This window comes from Amblyomma americanum, chromosome 9 (genome assembly GCF_052857255.1).
Source record: "Amblyomma americanum isolate KBUSLIRL-KWMA chromosome 9, ASM5285725v1, whole genome shotgun sequence".
NCBI classification, from domain to species: domain Eukaryota; kingdom Metazoa; phylum Arthropoda; class Arachnida; order Ixodida; family Ixodidae; genus Amblyomma; species Amblyomma americanum.
The window spans coordinates 47108937-47131384 of record NC_135505.1 but is presented as its reverse complement, the minus strand read 5'-3'; positions in this window follow the sequence as shown (position 1 = coordinate 47131384).

The following is a 22448-nucleotide window of genomic DNA, read 5'->3' as shown; positions in this document are numbered from 1 at the left end:
TTCGCCAAGAGGGCCTTCAGCGCCGAAGCCCGACGGCGTGCAGCTTCTGCCAGCAACCGCTGGAGCCCAACTCCGGAGCCACTCCATCGCCCCCATGAAGTCGTCGGCACGTAAGCTCGGACGCCCCAGCCTCTGATGTATAATCTTAATCATGTGTAATTATTGAATATACCTGTTTGTTTAAACTGAGCCATACGGTGTCTCTTTGCCTCTCCGTCCCGTGTGGACCTGCGCATTATGGGGGTCATCACACCAGGTGCTCGAAATTATTCTGGAGCCCTCCACTACGGCAGCCCTCTTTTCCTTCCAACTTTCCCTCCTTCCTCAATACCTTCCCTTACTGCGCGGTTCATGTGTCCGCCGATATGCGAGACAGATACTGCGCTCTTTCGTTTCCCCAAAACCCAATGTTCATTTTCATTTTTTCCTCCCTCGAGACGCGGTCGCCGTGGTACTCCGGCTCAGTAGCCACTGAACCACTGAACCACTGAACCACCGCGGCGTGTGGAGACGGCGAATGCAATACTGAAAACAGCATAGAAAAGCACCGTACTGTCTCGCTCTTGTAGGTGAACAACAGGACAATGCAAGCGCTGACGCACGTGCCTACTTCATTCTGCTGGCGACGGAACACGCAGCAGCTAGTGATATGTATAGTACGCACGTGCGGCGACGGGGATTTGCTGCCCGACGTGCCGCTCTTAGTATTCCTTGCGTCCCTGCGTCACACATTCCGCTCACTTGCGTCCGCACACTACTGAATCACGAAGCCTACCCCAGTTCTGCCTGGAAGTTTCGTCGCTCCATGCAAAGCCGCTTCGTCCATTTCCTCATCTCCTCGACGCATGGGCGCCGAGCAGTGCTTGTGAATGCAGCAGGCATCGCACTCAGCCAACTGCGCGAAGCCTAGACGCAGGATTGACCGGTCATTTTTGTGGCATCATCGCCGAAAGGTACGTCTGACTTGGCAGTCATCCGTGGCATCCAGTGAATTGATTCCATTTGCATTTATTTATGGTCGCCACTTCCGAAAACCATGGGACAAAGGTAGTAAGTAGCATGTCTACGAGCTCCGAGCAACATCACCGGCTGATTGACGCGACCCAGTTTTAAAACAAAGTCGTTTGTGACGAGTGCCGTCAAGAGATATACCAGCAGTAGGAGCGAGTAAACATAATCTTGCCTGTCTTCAGCTACATAGAATCTATACGTGTTCATAGCTATGACAACAGGCGTCGCGATTTCCCGCGTGTTTCCGGACAGAGAAAGAGAAAAAAAGAAACGTTTAAAGCATAGAATGCTTGGGTGCATGGGCCCTCATTCCAGGAGCCCATTGCCTTTTGCCGCCGCTCTTGCTTGGTTCACCAGCGAAAGCTGGTCCTCCGAATTTGAGCTGGACAGCGCCACCTCCCAGTCCTCAGTTGTTGGGTTCTTGATACTTGGTATAGCTGGGTTTATCGGGCATTCCCATACCAGAGATGGGCATCCTCACGAGGGCGACCCCTCATGAGGGTGTCCTCACCTTTACCTCGTGAGGGTTTCACTCGGGGAGGTGAGGGTGAGGGAGGATATGCGCATGAAAATTCGTGAGGACGAGGGTGGGGGATGAAAGACATGGTGAGGTGAGGGAGGGCAAGATGCACTGTGTGAGGGCGAGGGTGGTGCCCCGACCCGTACTCCGGGCTAACGTTTATTGCCATGTGCAGCCCGTTATGAATTCCCGTTCTAAAGCGCTGCTTTTTAAGGTGATTGCCTTGGAAGACGTAGTTTCTGTAGTCTGGAGGTACACGTGGCGAACACGAAACGCGTTTGCCGCACTCCTTCTCCGTCGCCGCGATGTACTGCACCGCTGACAATGCTATGCCGAATAAGGGCTCTTCTAGCTCAAAAAGTCTATTTTTAAAAACTCTGTAAAGTCTTAGGTGCAACACTCTATAGCGCGCTAACAAGGGGCCACTGACAGGACCGTGCGGGTGGCCGCCGGTCCAACGGGAACCGTGGTACCGCAGTCAACATTTTCCTTATCAGCCCAAGATCTGTCAGATAATCAGAGTGTAGAGCAAAGCATGCGGATATTATACCTAGGAATGCTGTTGAATTCCCAAGTTCTAAGCCTTGTTTCCCGGAACGAAGTCCGAAATCAGCTCTGTGGGGCTTCAAAGAACTGGCGGCGGTGCAAAAAATGCTACTACGAAATTACACTGTCAAATAAAAGCCTGTTGGCGGTGTTGGTGTGGAATTTTTTTTATTCACGCTGTGAGTAGTTCAGTACAGTCATATCTTCTAATTTCTATTTTCGCTGGAATTGCGGTATAGGAAAGTGGTGCCGCAATGTGGTCGGTAAATAAGCCAACCACTGTAGTCTTACCATGGAAATTAAGCAGCAGCTTAGCCATCTTGGTAAGAATCATCGCTCGCTCTGCCTTGCATTGTACGATGTGCTAAAAAAGAAAAAGTTGTACTGCTCTTCAAATAGCAGGAACATCGCTTGGTTTATTTCTGTCCCTGGTAAGACCTGTGGCCACGTAATCGCGCGCCTGATTTTATAAACCGAATTTCTTGCAGGCATGGTAGGTAATTGACACTCAGTGTTTGGATAATGCGTAGATGAGGAAGCAAAAAAATCACGCGCCGTTTAGCTTGGGCTTAACCACGAATTATCAGGCTGTAGCACCATTAGCCCTGATTTTGCATGACTTATATTGACTTTATATGCTTTTGCCTTAACTGAACATGCTTCCTTTGGTTCATATATCATATGATCTAATTCTGCGTAATATTGCATCATTTTAGACTTGTACTGCGGTAGAATTGGTCATTCTCTACATTCAGAGATCCCTGGGAGTCCTAATTTCGCTTCTGTCGCTTAGGTGCAACATTTAAGCGACGCGCCACTGCCCTGCGATGGCAGGTGCTGCCATCGGTGGGACTGGGGAGGCAGATGTTGCTGAAGAATCTCTCGCGACTAGAGAGAGAGGGAGAGAGAAAAGCGGAAAGGCAGGGAGGTTAACTAGGCAGCGCCCAGTGTGCTACTCTACACGTGGGAAGGGGAACTGAGGGAGAGATAGAAAAGGGAGAGAACAAAGGGATATGGTCACTTTTCCCCATGTCCGTTGGCCGTTACTTGCAGGGTACACAGGCCACACACTGATTGTTCACAATCTTGCACTCAGTCCTGAGTCCTTCGAGAACTTTAAAAGTGCCTTCAAAGCTGTCCTCTGTGATGAAGGCTTACTCCAAGGACCCAGAATCTTGTAAGGGGCCGAGGATCTAAACGGCGGAGTGTTGCAGCCAGGAGTGCACCCTCACGCTGAAACCGAGGGCAGTTACAAAGAAGGTGCTCTATACTTTCGTCGCACCCACACATCTCACAGGCAGGGGAGTCTGCCACTGCGATTAAGTGGGAGTAGGCATTTGCGAACGCCACCCCCAGCCACAGGCGACACAACAGTGTATCATCTCAGCGGGAGAGGCCGGACGGAGGACTGAGTCTGAATAAGGGGTCTAGGCGGTGCAGACGGCATGTAGAGTTGCTAGTAGAGGACCATGACACTAAGTAGTAGTAGTAGTAAAAGACTTTTATTCGACCATAATTTATAGGCCGAGCATGTCGACCGCCTGGGCGACCAGAATCCGCTGTTCTTCTGCCCCTTCAGCGCCAAGCCAGTCGAGGCAGGTGGTGATGGATAGAAAGGGTGGGGGGAAGGAACCCGACTTCTGAGCAGCCGGGCAATAGAAGAGGCAATGGGCCAGGTCCGCATAGATACAGGGGCAGTTCGGACAGGAAGGGTCCGATCGATAGCGATAGAGGAAGAGGCGGGACGGGGTGATAACTGCATTCATCTGAATGTGCCGAAGAAGGCGAGACTCCGGCACCGTGAGTGATGGATGAGGGGGAGGGTAAAGGCGTTTGTCGAGGCGGAGCTCAAGGTAGACCTCTTTTATGGTGCGGCGAAGGGTGTGTCTCCCACCGTCCTCCGAGGGCTTGGGCCAGGGGATCAACGGTGCCCGGAAAAGTGTGTCGCGGGCGAGCTGATGGGCCAGCTCATTGCCGTCAATCCCTGAATGCCCAGGGACCCAGCGGAGGAAAACGATGGAAGGCTGCAGTGCGGAGACCGCTCGTTCGACCTCCTGTGACTGGAGGGCATGCGCAATGGCGAGGACCTCGAGGGACAATGCGTCTGGAGGGTGTAGATACGGCCCGCTGGTGTGGGTTTCAGGAGCAGGGAGCTGTGGATGGTACAGGGCGTAGCCGCAGGAACCTCGAGGAGCCACGAAGGAGGCATCCGTGTAAGCTACACCCTGGGTATCAAAGAGAGGGGAATGGTGCTGTGCGGCCGCATGACGACGTCCGGCGTGCAAGACGGGGGACATGTTGGTCGGGAGGGGAAGGATACGAAGATTGGGAGCGGGGTGGGAATAGGAGAGATAAACGGGGAGATTGGAATGGGCGAGATACCCGCTTGAGTCAATAACCACTGACCCTGACGGGTAAGGGAAAGCCGGGCAAGCTGCGAGTCACGATGGAGACTGAGAAGAGAACTAAGAGGATGGAAGAGGCCTGTGGCAAAGAGCTTAGTGGTAGAGGTAGTGATAGGGAGGTTGAGAGCTGCCTTGTAGTGGCCCACAAAGGCAGTCTCGAGAGCGTTAAGTTGAGTCTGAGTGAAGGAAGCGTAGGGTGCAAAGTACAAGACCTTGTTGAGGGCCAGCGCGTGGGCAACGCGGCACGCGTGAGCCTCGTGGAGACCTGAGCGTCTAGTGACCACGCGCCGCAGGAGGTGAGTTACAGAGTGGCAGGAGGTGACAGCGCGGTGGAGGGCTTGCACGTTCTTAGCCGCATGCAAAGGGAAGCCAAGAACTTTGCTCTGTGTGACGACAGGAATGGGAGAGCCAGAAAGGTGGAGAGAGACGAAGTGGTTGTGTGAGCGCTGGTAGGAGGAATGGTTGAGAAGGAGAAGCTCGGATTTCTCAGGAGCAGGAGAGAGGCCAGCGGTGGTGAGAAAGGAGTCGATGAGATCTAGGCCGCGTTGCAGGGTGTCCTGTACGTGACCGGGAGAGCCAGATGAACACCAGAGAGTGATGTCATCGGCGTAAAATATATGATGCAGGTCGGGAATTTCAGCTAGCTGGGAGGCGAGAGGGGCCATAGCGAGATAGGAGAGAGAACAGCAGCTTGAGGAGTGCCACGGGTGAGGTGGTGTGGGTTAGACAAGTGGGTATCTACTCGAAAGCGAGCCACACGTTTAGAAAGGAATGAGCGGATATAGGAGTACATGCGGGAGCCACAATCCAAAGAGGCGAGTTGAGAAAGGATGTGATCGTGGCAAACACCGTCAAAGGCCTTGCGAACATCGACAGTCACAAGTGCGTAAATTTGAGTGGGTGTAGGGGACAGGAACGTTTGTGGAGAATCAGAAACATGTCCTGTGCACAGACGCGGCGTCGGAAGCCAATGAGAGAATGGGGGAAGAACTCCCGTGCCTGAAGAAAATCAGAGAGGCGAGTCAGAGCCATTCGCTCAAGGGTCTTACCAACGCACGACGTCAGGGAGATTGGGCGGAGGTTAGAGAGAGAAGGAGGTTTGCCCGGCTTTGGAATCATAGAAATAAGGGAGGATGTCCAGGAGCTCGGCAAGCAGCCGCTCTCCCAGGCCTCATTGTAGGTTTGAAGGAGGAATTCTTTGGCGCAGTCAGGAAGGTTACGAAGTGTGGTGTATGTAATGGCATCCTCACCGGGAGCCGAGCGTGTAGCATTAGCAGCCAGAGCAGATTCGAGCTCCCGGAGAGTGAAGCATTGGTCCAGATCGGGGTTAGGTCCACCTGAGTACACCGGGTAGGAGGGTGCCAGAGGGGGCGGGAGGTAGAGAGAGGCGAGTTGATCAAAAACTTCGGAGGGAGTCCCCTGAGTGAGGGCTTTAGCTAGAGTGGGAGCAAGGGCAGGCTTAGTGCCAAGGAGGGATTTAAAGAGAGACCATGCGGATCGCGAGTACAATGCAGAATCAAGGCCATCACAAAGAGCACTCCAACGAGAGTGCTCGAGGGAGGCGCAGTGGGCGACGATCTCAGCCCGCAGAGCAGTGATCCGGGAGGAAAGTTGGGCATTGTGTGGTTGGGAGCGAAAGGAGCGTTGAAGACGTTTACGGCGACGCCATAAACGGATAAGGTGAGGATCTGGGTCTTGGATTGGGTAACGAGAGCGAACGCGACGGCTACTGGACGTGAGCGCTGCAGAGATGCGCGACGTCCAGTCGTCGTAGAATTGAAAGGAGTCGGAGGCGAGATTAGTGCGAAAAGCATGCCAGTCAGTGTGAATAACCGGATGACAGCGAGGGATGTGGGAAAGAGAGGTGGCGATATGGATGAGAAAGTGGTCACTTAGAGGAGTTTCGGCTGTCACCTGCCAGTGAAAGGAAAGTGAACCCCGAGAGAAAGTGAGGTCGGGTGTCGTGGGGCGTTGTGAGGCAATGCCCGCTCGAGTAGGAGAGCCAGGGGTATTAAGAAGGGTGAGGTGGCGTTCCTGGGCCAGACAATGCAGGATGCGGCCGGGTTTGAGGGTTTGTGGGTAGCCCCAGAGTGTGTGAGGGGCATTAAAGTCACCACCAAAGAGGATATGGGAGGTAGAAGGAAGAGAGTGAAGGAATTTGCCCAGAGCAGAGAATAAAGAGGAAGTGACAGGGGGGTTGTAAAATGACAAAAGGACGAGTGAGATGCGGGAAGGGTGGTAATAAACCACACAAACTAAATATTTAAGGAGGGTGGAGGGGATGTCAATTTGCTCTACGAGCACGTCACTGCGTACATAAATAGACGCAAGTGTTGTGGCCGTAGTGGCATGGTAGGCGCGGTAGCCTGGGACATTGCGGGCCGTCCGGGTCTCCTGGAGAAGGAGAAAATGAGGCAGAGAGGGGCGGGTGAGTAGATATTGGTGGAGGGGGGTCTTATTGTGGCAAAGATTTCGGCAGTTCCACTGCACAATTTCGAGGTCCTCGCCAAACGCCATTATGAGAGTGGAGAGGAACGCGATGGTACGGGTTCCTTCTTTTTTGCCGGGGGCAGTGACTCATGGACGGATTGGAGCATAGATGTGAAAGATTCCAATTGCTTTGATTGTGCTTGGAGGGTGGTAAGAATCTGGAGAACCGAAGTTTCCAGCTGAACCAAGTGAGTGTGATGTGCCTGTGTGGTGGTTTCGACAAGGTCAGCCAAAGGGGCGACATGGGCGCTGGAGGAGGGAGTGGGGAACGTGGCAAGGTGCTCATTTAGCTTGCTAAGCTGGGAGGTAAGAGAGGAGGTGGTTGTCTGGAGGGTTTGAGTCAAGGCATGTATCTGCTGTTGTAGATCGTGGGAAATGCGCTGCTGCTCTCGCTGCTGGCGTTCCAGCATTGCGAGCCGGAGGTCGAAGGAGCGGCTCGCGTCAGTCAAGGATGGAGAGGGTGGTGTAGTGGAAGAGAGGGACGCTGGCACCGAGGATCCTTTAACTATGGCGGCGAAGGACCCTGGTGGTGACGTGATCGGAGCTGATGGATATTCATGATTAGAGGAGGAGGAGGGGATGGTGGGTTGAGTGGCCCGGCGCAAAGCTAGGCGTCGGAGGTATGCAGCTTTAGCACGCTCGCGTTGTTTAGCAAGGAGGAAGGGGCAAGTGGGGTCGAGGGAGGGGTGGGTGTTCACCTGGCAATGAACGCACCAGGGCTGGGCACACACATGAGCGGAAGGGTCAGCGGGTAGAGGAGCAGCACAGCGACGGCACTTTGCCGGAACGCTGTGCTGGGGGCATTGGTGGGCGCGGTGGCCTAGGGTGAGACAACGGGTGCAGGTGGGAGGCTTAGGTTTATGAGGACGGCACCGGAAGGCAACGCGTTTGAAATATACAAAGTGGGGGATGACGGTACCAGCGAACGTTATGAGCACTGATTGAGTGGATCCCATCATGCGAGCAGTGAGAATATCTGTTTTGAAAGATTCTAGATCATGCATGAGCTCATCAGGAGTGAAGTGGCCACCGGCGTTATGGATGACGCCGAGGCATGAGATGGGAGGATGGGGGGGAATAAGTTTTGATGCTGACAGGCTTACCGTGAAGGTGAAGGTGCGTGATAGAAAGTAGGAGGTGGGCGGTGAGAGGAGAATGAGTTTTTAAAAACACAACTCTTTGGGCTGGCATGGCCTGGAGGGTGATGTCTGCACTGGTCTTGGAGGAAAGTTGTGCACAGGAGGTGACTGCGGCGAGCACGTCGTAGAGAGGCAGCTTGGGATTGAGGGTACCAGGAGGGAGTTGTATGCCAACAGTGATGAGCTCGGAGCGGGGTCGGGTGGCGGAAGCAGACTTACGGCTGGCACCGATGGTGCTCCAGCCGATTTCCGGGGATGGAGTGTCGTCTACCGGGGACGCCATGAAGTCCATGTCTGCCGACGAATCGTCAGCCTGAGGCGCAATCTGCGACGCTGGTGCCGGGCTGCAGGTCTTGGTGTCAGCGGGTAATGTGGCTGGTGTAGGCGCGGCGGCACCGGCGGCGTCGACAAACGCAGGCGGCTGCGACGCGTCTATGGGCCCAAAGGTGTTGTCGTCCCTTAGAGCGTGGAGTTGGCTAGCAGTGGACGCTGCGGCGACGACGAACGCTGCCGACTGCGCCGCGGCCGTCGATCCGGAGCTCCCAGCGTCGCTCACAGTGTTGGTTGCGACAGGATTTTGCGCGGTGGCGTGGGCGGTTGGAGTAGGCCCCGCGGTGGCGGCAGCAGTGGGTCTGGGCTGCAGGGGCTTCGTCAGACGCTGCATTGCAGAGGTGCAGGCGCGGCGCGTTAGGGTTAGCGAGGCGCCGCGCCGCTTCAGACTTTTGGAGCCGCTTGGAGGGCCAGCCCGGTAGCGGGCCGTGATGCCGATGGTATCCACGTGCTTCGGAAGCCTTCCGGAAACGATGGAGAGGAAATCCAGGGGCGGGCGAAGCCCTGGACAAGGCCAGGGGCAGGTGAAAGCGAAGCACGATAGGCAGCCAGCTAACCAGGGCGGCGCCGCCTAGCGGGTTTTTTCCATGACACTAAAAGCTCTCTTCGGCCAAGCATTCGCAGATGTCCTGCTGCGTCGGCTCTTGTCAACGGTATCTGGACAATGTTGGCACTGCAGTGAGCCGCTCGAGCTGCAGCGTCAGCTGCGTAGTTTCCAACAATATCATAGTGTCCCGGTATCCACTGGAAGACGATGTCATGACCCTCTTCCTGCGCCTGGTCTTGGAGATGTCTTAATTCAGCTACGAGATGATCGTGATCGCCATGGCGTAAAGCATAATTAAGACACTGTAAGACTGCTTTTGAGTCACAGAACACGGCACATTTGTGGGTTGTTTGTGCTCCGACGTACTGCACAGCCGCACGAAGAGCGGCCAATTCTGACCCGGTGGAGGTTGTCCGATGCGAAGTTTGCTGAATAATACTGGTCTGTCTCGCAGGAATGACCACGGCGTAGGTTGAACTGGTACCTGAGGCCGAACCATCTGTATACACATGAGTGCGGTCACTATACGCGGTGTGGAGTAGGCAGAGTGTCTACTGTTTAATGGCCGGTGCCGATAAGTTGGATTTTTTTGTTATGCCCGGAATTGTAAGGCGCACGCATGGCTCCCGCAGACACCACAGCGCAGAGGAAGGCCGTGCTGCCGGGGTTAACTGCGAACGGATGGGCGACTGGTGGGCTGCTATAACATTTGAAAACGCTATGGAATCATTCTTAGATGCCGTATGTGGATCCGCAGGGTTTAAAGGGTTATATACGCCGAGAGTGGGTAGTCCTGGGCGGTTGCAATGGTAGCAACTGCTGATGCGCTGCAAGGGAGACCCAGGCATGTGCAAAGTGCCTGACTTTGTATAGCTTACAGGGAACGCAAATTCGTCTTGCATGTGCTTGAAAGCACTGGTGCACTATACCCGCAACAATCCCAAAAAGAGTTCTCTGTAGAGTTGCAGCATTGATAGAATCGACAATCCTCATGATTTTCCGCCAAGAAATCTGAGCAGGTGTGTGACAGAGATTAGTTTTTCTTTACAATGCTGCAATGCGGGCTCCATGATAAATTCAGATCTCTAACAATTCCTAAAAAACGATGAGATGCACGATAGGCAATGACATAGCCGTCAATAGTTAGCGGATAACGAGTCATACTTTTGCGCGTGAATGCCACTATAGCGCACTTCTCGGCTGACACGCTCAGACCTTGCTCTCGGAGATAGGAGGAAGTTATGGTTGCTGCCCTCTGAGTCTTGCTCGCACCTGGAGACGCGTCACAGAGGAGGCCCAGATGCAGATGTCATCGGCATACATAGAGATATGGACGGTATTAGGTAGGTACTCCTGGAGTCTTAGAAGTGTTAGATTAAACAAAGAAGGACTGAGCACTCCGCCCTGGGGCACGCCCCGGTAGGTGTAATGCACAGGTGTGGAGCCATCTTCACACCTAATAAAAAATGTCCTTTTGGTCAGATAGCTTTGGATTTACCTATACATCCGTCCACCGATTCCAACAGCCTCTAGCGCATTAAGGATGGCCTCATGTGTCACGTTATCGTATGCACCTTTGATGTCAAGAAAAAGTGCCGCGCACATGCGCTTCTGGCGTTTCTGTTGCTGTACTGCGGACACGAAATCAATGACGTTGTCTATAGAGGAGTGACCCCGTCGGAAACCAGCCATGGCATTAGGATATACGTTATTGTGCTAAGGTACCACTCAAGACGCGCCATAAGCATTCAATTTCCATGACTTTTCCCACACAACTGGCCAAAGCTATTGGCCTGCATGATGACAGGTCGAGCGGGGATTTCCCTGGTTTTAGTATAATGGTATCATGCGACTGGATTTCCACTCTGGAGGGACAACTCTACCTTGCCACGAGTGGTTGTAAAGGCTGAGTAGCTCTGTACGCGCGTCGTGGCCAAGGTGGCACAGCGCAGCATATGTAATGCCATCTGGACCTGGTGCAGACGAACGCTTACATTCTGCAAGAGCAGCATCAAGTTCCTCACGAGTAAAGACAACATTCATCGGTGAATCCCGTGATGCAGGAGGAACACGCTGGGAACCCGGGGTAGTCACTGCACCCGCGATCGTCCTGCAGAAGTCAGTTGCAACTTCAATCTGAAGACGGTTTTGATGTAGAGCCAACGCATAGAAAGGCTGTCTTTGCTGTGGAAGCGTTCGAAGCCCCGCACTGTCCGCCAAATGAGGGACATGGGCTTTCGAGGACCCAGAGATTGGCAGGACATCCAGCGCTGTTCCGCTAGCGTGTCTATTCTTCGCTTGATTTTCCTCTGCACACGACGCGCCTCTCTGAGGTCCCTTAAGCATTTGGTCCATCTGTAACGTCTTTCTGCACGCCGACGAATAGCACGTAGGTGGTCTAATTCGACATGAAATTCGGTGCGCATTCTAGTTGACGTGAGGAAGCCTCTAGCAGCCTTCATTGCTGTTGCTATAATGTCCTCCAAACTGGAAGTGATGGCTTCTTTACACGCCTCTTCCATTCGAGTTTTAAATGCCGTACGTCCAATCGATGTGCGCGTGGTTAGCTGGGCCGGACGCCCCAAGACCTGGAATATTGAGGTAGGTGGGTATGTGGTCACTCCCGTGGGTCTCCACATCACAAAACCACTGGACACGCCGGCGCAGAGACCTCGAAACTAGCGTCAGGTCTAGGCAACTGTTGTATGAACTGCCTCGCAGGTATGTCGGGCTGCCGTCATTCATTACGGAAAGTTCATTTTCTGAAGCAAATAAGGCCAGATTCCGCCCTCTGGCGTTGACTATAGGACTTCCCACAGCTGGTGGTGGGCTTTGAAATCTCTGCTAATAATCCAAGGAGCCAGGGTTGCCTCCATAATTGTCTTCAACCTCTCGCAGTCCAATTGAGAGGAGCGGGAGACATACGCCGCAATCAGTGTGAACTCTATGAATCCTTTTTTCACTATGAAACACACGTACTGATTCTAATTGTGGGGTTGAACTGGGCAACAAACGTACGTTTTGTCGGTGCGGATGTAGACCAGAACTTTGCTGCGCTCCCCGCATGTCGGAGCAAAGAAGGGATCGTACCCGGACAGCCTGATTGCTTGGGATAAGTTAGGTTCACAAATTACTAATATCGGGAAGTGGTTGTTGAAAACATATTGCCGAAAACTTGCGATTCGTGACTTTAGGCCTCTTGCGTTCCACTGGAAGACCGCAGCGCCCCTGACTTCCTCACGAAACGCGGGAAGCTGGCCAGCCATTATGTTTAAAGATCTTGTAGTGCTGGAACCAGCGAGCCCAGCACCAGTAAGACGCTTCGGGCGGTTGACGATGGCAGGGCCTGTATCAGAGGGCGAATGGTGTTGACCACCGTCCTGAGGATCATGAGGGCTTTTCGATCTTGCTCTGGGAGCCCTTCTCTAACGATAGGTGAGCTCGGCGATGGGAGCTTGCGCTGAGGAGGCTCAGCAGGACGTAACGGCGGAAGCGCTGGCCAAGCATCCGCACACGAGGAGGTCTGATTATCCTTGGCGATATTTCGCGGACTGGACACACTTGTACGTGGCGGCACGGGAGGAGGTTGAGAAGGAGTTGCCATGGGCGCGTCGATGTGGTTGCTTTTTGCTGTACACTTTCTTGAGATCTTCTTGCGGCGAGAACGCCTTTTCCGAACAGTCGCGGCAGCTTCACGGTGCGTAGAATTGTCCCGAACCATTTGCTTTAGAACACCACGCTCGTTTTTTTAAGCGCGGACAATTCTTAGATGAGGCGCCATGAGGCCCGTTGCAGTTGGCACATTTAAGCACATCAGCATTGCATGACTCAGCGCTGTGAGCTCCGGCACAACGAGAGCACACTCTCGTGTTGGCGCAGACCCCACTCACATGACCCAGTTTCAAACATTTGTGGCACTGCATGGGTTTCGGAATGAATGGCCACACTGCATGGCGGAAATGGCCCACCTTCACGTGTGATGGAAGGCTGTCGCCTGGGAACAACGTCTTCACACAACGGGAATTTCCCAGACGTGATACCCGTAGAATTACGGTGCCCTCATTTGCCGGCTTCACGAGTATGGGCAAATAATCTCGCGTGATAGCCTCGTCGACATCATAAATTACGCCGGAAGAGGATTCGTTCCCGCCGAGGGGGATAACAGTACGCACTGATAATCCGCCGAGCTGATTTATGGCCCGCAGTGGTTCCAACGCAGCCGCATGGTGGACATCAACGGCTGAAATGTTCTTCCGCGCATTCACTCGAATGTCTTTGATTTCGTTAGGCACGAGGGCCTCGAGTTCTACAGAGACGACTTGCCTGTTAAGCCGCCTCATGTTGTCGGTTGGCTGCACAGGAAGGATGAGGATGGTGTGTGCCGGTGTGTTGCCACTTGTTTTTACAGTGGACTCACTGGATGACGATCCGGCTCTTAGCAGTCTTCTCTTGGTCCTCTGGCTGAGGTAAGCCTGAAAGCCGTCCTGACTGCTGGCCTCGCGGAGGTACTCGATGGTGTCATCGCTGCCGGGGTCGCTCGGACGGCTGCACCGCTTCCTCGATGAGCTCGATGAGGAAGCCGCCAGGCCATTCGGATGCCCCGGAGGGTTCAGATACATCGTCGTATGATGGGGGAGGGCGTCGCCGCAGTATACACGCAAAAACACAGGAAAAAGCTGGAGACTGACTGAAAGCGTTCCACAAGGATGCACTTCGTGGTCTTCCCCATCTCGCGACTAATAATTAATTGAACTGCCTGGGTGAGAAGTTTGCTCCCAATCCGATGGACAGCTTGTGACGGCGTCACAACGTCGCGTGACCAAGGTGGCCCAAGTGCTAGAGGCAGGCTTCGGAGAGAGAAACAACCGCTTTTCGGCGGAGTGGAAGTGCTAGGGCACTACAATGGCAACCACAGGAATTGTTCACTCCACACTGTGGGAGTTGGTTACTATTATTCAGACCAAATGTTGCATTTTAGCCAGCCGGTTGATTTTTAAGTGGCCTGTATAATGTTTTATTCTAAGCAACAGCATAAGAGCCTCACTGCCTCGGAAAGCCGGCACCGCACCGGGAGAAGACACCAAAGAAATAAAAAAAACTTCATAGCTGTGGGAGCGGGATCCGAACCCGCGGCGGCGCTAAAAATTCAATTCCGCTGGCCGCTGCTTCAGACCACTGCGCCATCGCCACAGCTTTTTTAAAAGCTAGGTATTTATTACATTGAAAATGTATTCTATTGCATTAACTAAATTATTTACAAAGCGTTTAGAAAATTCCACGAAACACATCGCAAAAACACAGAGCAACAGAGGACTATACGCGAGGTAAGGCTGAGCACATCACCAAGAGCGAGTGCCACTCCGGGTCAAAGTAGTTCGGTTCACATACTTCCCTAATTTGAACGATCAGTTGGGATAAATCCTAACATCCTGACTGTACGAACTGCCAAGCTCTCGTGTGGTGTTTGCAATGTCGTCGTCTTCGTCACGTAGCCGCGTTCACGAGAGTTTTTGTTGAAAGTGCCAGTCTCCCACACTGTAGTTTGAAAGTGTGGTTTTCATTATGTTCCATCCGTGCGCGTGGAAGCGTCATCAGACGAGCGTGCAGCGAACCGCACGAAATGGCCGAAGATTAGAAGCAGTGAAATTCAGAAGACCCAGTGCAATCGCAGTGCAATCGGGTAATGGTAATTAAGCGACCTACAGAATTTCCTTGTTCTCAGTCTATCCTGTGCTTAGCACTTATTGCAATTATCGTGGTAAACGCTAATGCATTGTTTTCTAAGTATTCTTGGCGTACATCAGTGTTTGTATATAGACACAACAACGCACTGACTCACTTTAGCGGTGCATGTAGATAACAACGAAATGTTATAAGTGCAGTGCAGATGAATGCATGCAGTGCGTGCCAGAAGTTAAGGCGGAGTGATATTTTTGGGCTCAACTCGCAACTGTCTCGGTTTTCTCTCGCGTATTAGCTCAAACAACCCGCACACACGCACACGCACAACAATATAAGCATCTAGCCTCTCGTCCAATAGTGCCTTGAGGGCTTGTCTTGTATGTTTATTACTCAGTAATATCGCCAGAAGTTACCGACTAAAAAAAAATAACTCGAGTTTTAAAACGACTCTTAATGAGGGTGAGAGGGGGCCAGCAAATTTTATGAAGTGAGGATGAGGGTGAGGGAGGGTCGATAACTTTTAAAAATGAGAGCGAGGGTGAGGGAGGGCTATGGATTCAAAATTGAGGGTGAGGGAGGAAAAGTAAAAGTGAGGACTTCCACCCAGCTCTTGCCCATATCATATGGCATAAGTCAGCCATCTTCACCGCAGAGGACGAAAAGCGGATAGTACGAATTCGACGGGATTTGTATAAGTATTCGAGTGTAATTTTCTTAAAATTTTTGGTCCATGTTTAGATATTTGTGCAGTTCGGCGTATACTTCCTTCGTTAATCTAAAATGTTGGAGTAAGTCCGTGTAGCTTAACAACTGTTCCGAATAATTATGTTCCTTCGAATATTGGGGGACCCGGGTTATTAGCGCGTTGGCAGCGGCGTGAGCTTCTTCCTTTCCAACATCTGCACAGTGATTCCTCTGGTATTGTTACGACATGCAGTCTGGGGTCCGTAATTTGACCCGAGACCTCCCTGGAATGGGCTGCACCTCGATTTTGCTTCCGAACTCTGGGACCTTGCGTGTGCCAGTTCTTGACACCTCTGGAGGGCCAGTCCAGCTTTTAAAGACAGCGTGTGCGAGTTCTTTTTTTATTTCTTTGTGCGCCTCTTGCATCCTGAATGTCAGCATCAGTACTCGTGTGTACACGACTTCCGAAATGGCGGCACAGGTAGCGCCACTTAACAGCTCGCAAGATTCTCTAAGCCAATTTTTCCGCAATCTTTTTTTTTTTTTTCTCGCAGAGAAAGCCTCATTCACAGACTGCGCTTGCGGCTCCTGCAAAACGCTGGAGCGCTAGGAGCGGCGGGTGGTGGTGGTTGTTGCTATGAAGGGGGGAGGGGGATACTGGTCTCGACGCCAGTCGTCCTCCGTGGCATTCTTTCTTCATTAGGAGAGGGGGAAGAGAGCCCCGCTCGGTTGCCACCTGCTCTCAACATCGAGTTGTAGGAAGGGTACAACGACGTCTTCGCCTCACCAGCACCCGTCGCCGTCTCATTCCCAACCAAAAAAAAAAAAGTAAACTAGAGGGGACACCTTGCTACTCGATTTACAAAAGAGATGGCGATGTAGGGCGGCTTCCCTCCCGGTTTGTGTGCAGGATGGATGGATGGATGCATACGGCTGAACCCTTTACATCGGGCGGTGGCTCAAGCCACCTAGCCATGTCTTGTGAAATTTTACTCCTGTCTTGCTTTTAGCCACCAATCAGATAACCTTCGCTTGGTTACTTCTAACCTCTTAAAATCCACTTTCCCTTCACTATCCCTAAACCCCAATGCCTTGGGTAAGTCAGCCCCGCTGCCTTCCACTGTAGGGTGAAGCCCTTTACAGAAAAGTATCAAGTGTTCAGCTGTTTCCTCCTCCTCTCCGCACGCAAAATCAAGGGTTGAAAGCGGCGTCTGGGAACCAGCGCTTTCTTTCTGCGGGGAAATTTTTCTCTGGAAGCCAGCTTCACCGGAGATTGTGCAAGTTGTCAATTCTCGGCGTGGGCCGGGTACGGATCCCCAAACAATCGGAGTCGAAGCGGCGCCCCACCGCGCAGTGCCTGCAGGGGATAGTTTGGGAGAACGGCGAAGGGGGTCCCAGGTATGCGAATGGAGGAGAGGAGGTCGTCTCGAGAGGTCTTCCCACGGCTGGGTTGCCCGCCCGCCTGCACGGCGATGTCATCGCGCTGGTATGCACTCAGGAACGATGTCCCTCTTTCCTTTCTCCCACGTTTCGGTACCAAAGCATCCGCCACGATGGCCCCGAGTCAATCGCCACCGAATGCCATGGCATGAACAAGCAACACCACGTGCCTGCGATTCAAGTCAGGCGCTAGTGAAAAAGCAGATACAAACACCTCGCGATATACCTTGATTTCTATTATTTTAGCAAGCGCGTCACATTATTCGTTATAACTTGCAGAGTATAAGTGGCCGTGACCTTGGATATTAAGTCATAGTGGCCGAGAAACAAGGTGTGTTTATTCGCCTATGTGCTTGAAAAATACTGCGGGCAGACAAAATGCCCAAGAACATAGAGATGAGTGAAAAAAAAAAAAGAATACACTGGCGCTCCATCATAGAAGGTTGGTCTTAAAAATGGGAAACATGGTAGTGCAACACATGATAATTTCTTTGTTGGAGGATCAAAACGCTGAACTTATCGGTACGGCGCTATACTCTGAAATCATCTCAGGCAAAGAAAAAAAAACTGTATACGTCAGTACGTAAAAGATACAGACAGTTTATTCTCGCAGGGTATGTAAAGGAATCTTTGGAGAGGTAGCTAGGTTCAATGCCATGCTTGGAAAAACACGCAGATTGACAACAGACTGGATATACATTGATTGATTACAAGGTCAGCAAGACCAAGTATGAATGAAAGTCAGCCGCGGTGTCAGATGTCCTGCATGGAACGAATAGATAAATGTTGTATTTTGTCAGGCACGCTAGTGCTTCTTTTCAGCGGTGTTGTCGTGATGTATATTTAGGGCCTTTTGATTTCGAGTAAAACCAGATTTTACCCCATTCTTGCACACTAAATAGATTTCTCAAAAATCGGGTCGAACCAGATTTCTACCCGAAAATTTGGCCTCTAGAAAACGGACACGTTTTTATTGCGCAGAGTTGAATGCACCGAACGAGAATTAGCCGATATCACGTACTTAACTGCGGACAGGTGTTTTCGGTCAAGTCGTGATCTTAAAACGTCTGTTCTCCAACGCCTTGGCTTAACCTGAAGGCAAGTTCGAAAAATACACTTTACAAACGACAAGCCAAAACATGATCATTCACCTGATGCTTAATTACCATCAACGTATCAAGCGCTATCCCTGCTAATAACATCCTGTTCAAAGGCTCTTCCGTGTTGAAAAGGGCCGTTGCGATGTGTGATACTTCCGTATCACAGTTGTGACACGAAAGTCTGGGAAGGCATACAATTGAAAGGGCATATGTTGTCTGTTCGAATCTCTGTCACAAGCTAGCCTCCAATTTGACTAGCACATGTAAGCTAAATGCAACGAGAAGTCGTATGACACCACCCGGAGCCCTGTACGACAAACGATTGCGTCACAGTTTTGCTACGACTGTCGCCACATGAATGGTGTCACATGGAGGTGGGACAGGGGCGAACACATATAGACAAACAACCTGTATAAGATTGTCCAAAGTGGCGGTGCTCGGCTTGCTGAATGCGTCATACGGCCGCTTGATGACGTCACCCCATTTTTTTTTTGCCATCGCTAGGATCTTCTGTACCATATGCGAGTACACACATACACTTACACACCGCCGGATTTTCTCGCATTGCGATAAGTAATCTTTTCGCATTAAAGCCTGAAAACGAAAGGCACTATATAATGTACGCACGTATTCTCGTACCGGTGTTTCATATGGGCTTAGAAGGCCTTTAATTTTGATGAACAGGGTGTATGCATTTAGCTGTCCAACTCGGTTAATGTTATCGTTATTTCAACGAAAACATTAATTCTAATTCTGAGATTCTAATTTATTAGAATGACTAGTGTCAGGAGGTACCATGACTTATTTTCGAAATTTGCTCTTTAATCAGACCAACTAGTTAACAAATACAGACTATCATTGAGACTTAATTGGGATTAAATGAGTTTAATATTGTTGAAAATTATTCAGCCGTCGACAAATATTTTAACCGAAACTGAAGATTGCAGGGCTTGGACATGGTTGGTAACGTAAATGTTCTCTAATATTGCCTCCGGAGCAACCCCTGGGAAATGCCAGACAAAACATCCATCAATATTTACGAACTGCTTACGCTTGGAGAAGCAAGAAGTAACCCAATTAATAGATTTGCACTGCTTTGCAATCATGGGCATTTTTGAATTTGCGATGAAATTATCACCCCGCCGCGGTGGCTCAGTGGTTAGGGCGCTCGACTACTGATCCGGAGTTCCCGGGTTCGAACCCGACCGCGGCGGCTGCGTTTTTATGGAGGAAAAACGCTAAGGCGCCCGTGTGCTGTGCGATGTCAGTGCACGTTAAAGATCCCCAGGTGGTCGAAATTATTCCGGAGCCCTCCACTACGGCACCTCTCTCTTCCTTTCTCCTTTCACTCCCTCCTTTACCCTTCCCTTACGGCGCGGTTCAGGTGTCCAACGAATTATGAGACAGATACTGCGCCATTTCCTTTCCCCCCAAAAACCAATTAAAAAAAATATCAGATACTCTGCCAATACCGCTTAGAGTCATCTAAAAAACTTTGTGTACATGTTCTCCAATGTCGGACTATTTCGCCAGTTTCATACACCGTCGTGCTAGCTGCGTAGTCTCTGAAAAGAAAAAGGTTAGAAATCATGTCGTATACTAGTAATTACATATTTTCTTTTCAAAATCCTATATACATGCTTTAAACTTTGAAAACAGTGGAAGCTGAAAGTAGCACTAATTACCGACGCGCATTATGGAACCATTTTTAAAAACTAGAAGAGCCCATGAACCTTTCGAGCCTTGATGTAAGACACCGCGCTGTAGGGATCTGTTAAATATTAGGAAAAAAATTATGCCAAAGCTATCGCGCATTGTTTTCAGAAAGGAAGTGCGAATAGATGAGTCATCTGGACTTTGGGTTTCCTTAGGCAATCTTAGACAAGAGTTAACATCTATACCTGACTTGTAAGAAGTTGTGCAGTATCGTTAACATGGTTACTTCAACCTTTTAATGCCCCGGTTATTGACAAAACCAAGCAAAAATCATAACCTCTAAATTATGCTACCTAATGCGTCCAAATTCGAAAGTCAGGGTAAAAGATTTGCTAGCGCCGCTGAAATTCGACAAATTTGATTTATTGTGGGTTCGCGACACTTGAAATTTTTTCTACTTCGTGCAACTAGTCGAAGTTGCGTACGGAATAAGAACTCAAACTGATGTTGAACAAACAGTTTGGCTTGCTTAGACAGAGGTGCAGACTGCTTCTGTAGCGATGAGAATACATGTGGCCAAATCATTATAGCCATATTTCCCATGTTAGTTGGCAGTTGTACGTTTCTTGGGCAGACTGATCTCGTTTATTCCGCATGATATTTTCTACTGTTCAGAAGAACAAACTGAGCCTGTCTTGACAATACACGTTGCCGGGCAAGTTTATTCGCCATGGTTATAAAAAAATAAATCAATTCAACTTCGTGAGCACGGGATTCTCTCTTCAATAAACACAGTTTGAGTTTGAATCGTCGCCCGCCTTGTCATGTGGGTCCTGTGTTCGTCCTTGACAAAACAGCGCAAAATTTGTTCTCTTTGAAAACTCAGACTACCGTCGACGTTTGTCTTTGTCCTGCCTGTCACCACTGCTTCTATCTTCAACGACTGATTACTGTCGAAAAAGGACCTGAAGTCTGGATCATTACTGACACAGTCAGTGGTTCAGGAGCTCATGGTAGAAGAGGGCGAGGAAGATATATGCGTCTTGAAGCATTAATTGTATGAGGATAACAACAACTTCAACTCAATATTCCTTTGCTAACTGATAATTTTTTTTCTCCTCAGAATTGCGCTTTGCTTTTTAAGGTACACTCGTAACACGTCACAATCGCTTAAAATATATTAGTAAGTTCAAAATAAGAGGGCCCTATCGATTATGTGAATAGCGGGGAGCCAGTGAGCAATGCATGCGCAGAACAATAGCGTCCTGCGCACATCCACTGGCACCCCACTAATTCCTTATCCCTGTAACCATTATTATGGTCACCCAATTCTAAAACTCCCTATTATGGTAAACCTTTCCAGCTTCATCATTCATCTATCCAGTGCTGTTCCAACCAACTTACCGTGGATAATTCACCTCGTGTCTGGATCTGCATCAAACCCTGCAGTTAAATACTGGAATTGCTATCTGCCATTTCAAGTGAGGCAACAACAACAAAGAGCGAGCAGGGAATTGCTATACAGTCTGCTCATCAGTGTTGTGACATAAGGATTTGTCTTTACATGAGCAATTTTAGGCATTCTTGGCGAGGATCATGCACACCCCTTCGCACGAGGATCAGAGGTCGGAATGGAATGAAGAAAAAGGGACGGCGTGTGAAGGAGGTGGCCGCCATAGCTTGCACTGAGAAACTTTTTTCCAGCTACAAAGGTGCCATTTGTCAAAGGATTGTTAGTTCTCCTTCCCTCCGCTTGTTGAATTTCGTGCTTCGCGCAGTTGTTGACACGACGTATTCTGACAAAACCACATGTCCTTTAACCTGCTGGTTAGCCAGTGGTAGACACGCTGTCTATCAGGTTGAAAATCTTAAATTATACAGGCGAATGAGCCTCAGTGTGTTTACTATAGCTGGTACTGAGTGGCCCGTATGTCTAGTATCGCGATTTCGTGACAAACCGGACTGCTAATATCAAACATCACTGCCCAAATGAACAGGAAAGTGTCTTCGTCCTGGGCCGGCGGCGTCATTAATCCAGGAGGCCGTGTGTGGCCTAGCCGTTCGCCGCACCCTCAGGATCTCAGCTGGACCTCAGAATGGGCGCTGGTTAGCCGCGTCTCCCACTGCTCTTCGGAAGTTTGTTGCGTGGACGGTAGCTCGTTGCCGCAGCACTCCCACACCATGTGGTGCAGGGTGTTGGGCACCTTGCAGTGCTTGCAGTTGAATTCGTTGCACGTGGAGTACATTCTGTTCAGTATGGTGGCGTTGATGAAGGGTTTGGTTCGTATACTTAACTGCTTCTTGCCTTCTCAGACTGCGGTGAGGGAGTGAGTAGACTCGCCTGTTCAGTCTTAAGTGCAGTCCAGGCACAAACCGGGAAACAACCAATTATTCGCCTAAAATGAAACGTCTAGTTTAGACACAATATTCGAGACTTCAATGAGAGTAAACAGTCTTTATCCATGCAACTGTTTCCTATTTTCCCGCGCAGGCCTTATAAAATGACAGTCGAGGAGTAGTTGAACTCTGGCTACAAGTCGCACATAAACGCCTCGTTTTCCTTCGCACAGCTTTATCACAGTGGCACCAGAGAATTCGTTTAGAAAGCGCTTTGCATTGGCAACATATTCGCAGCAAAGTTCTTATGCGAGCTTCACATCAAAGTGAGCGCACGGCGGGCAATCAGTTATGCAAATAACTCGTAATACCGGAAGTTTTCGGGGTACGTACGGCACCGTGTTCTGAAAATAGTGCCAAAAATTCGCCGTGTGTTCTGAGAAGTGATGGGGAATAAACGTATGTTCTTGTTGGGATTAAGGCCTAAGAGCTGACGAACGATACGTCCTTTGCATTGCGACTGAGGATCACTTGACTTTTACCAAGTTGTGCAGTATCATT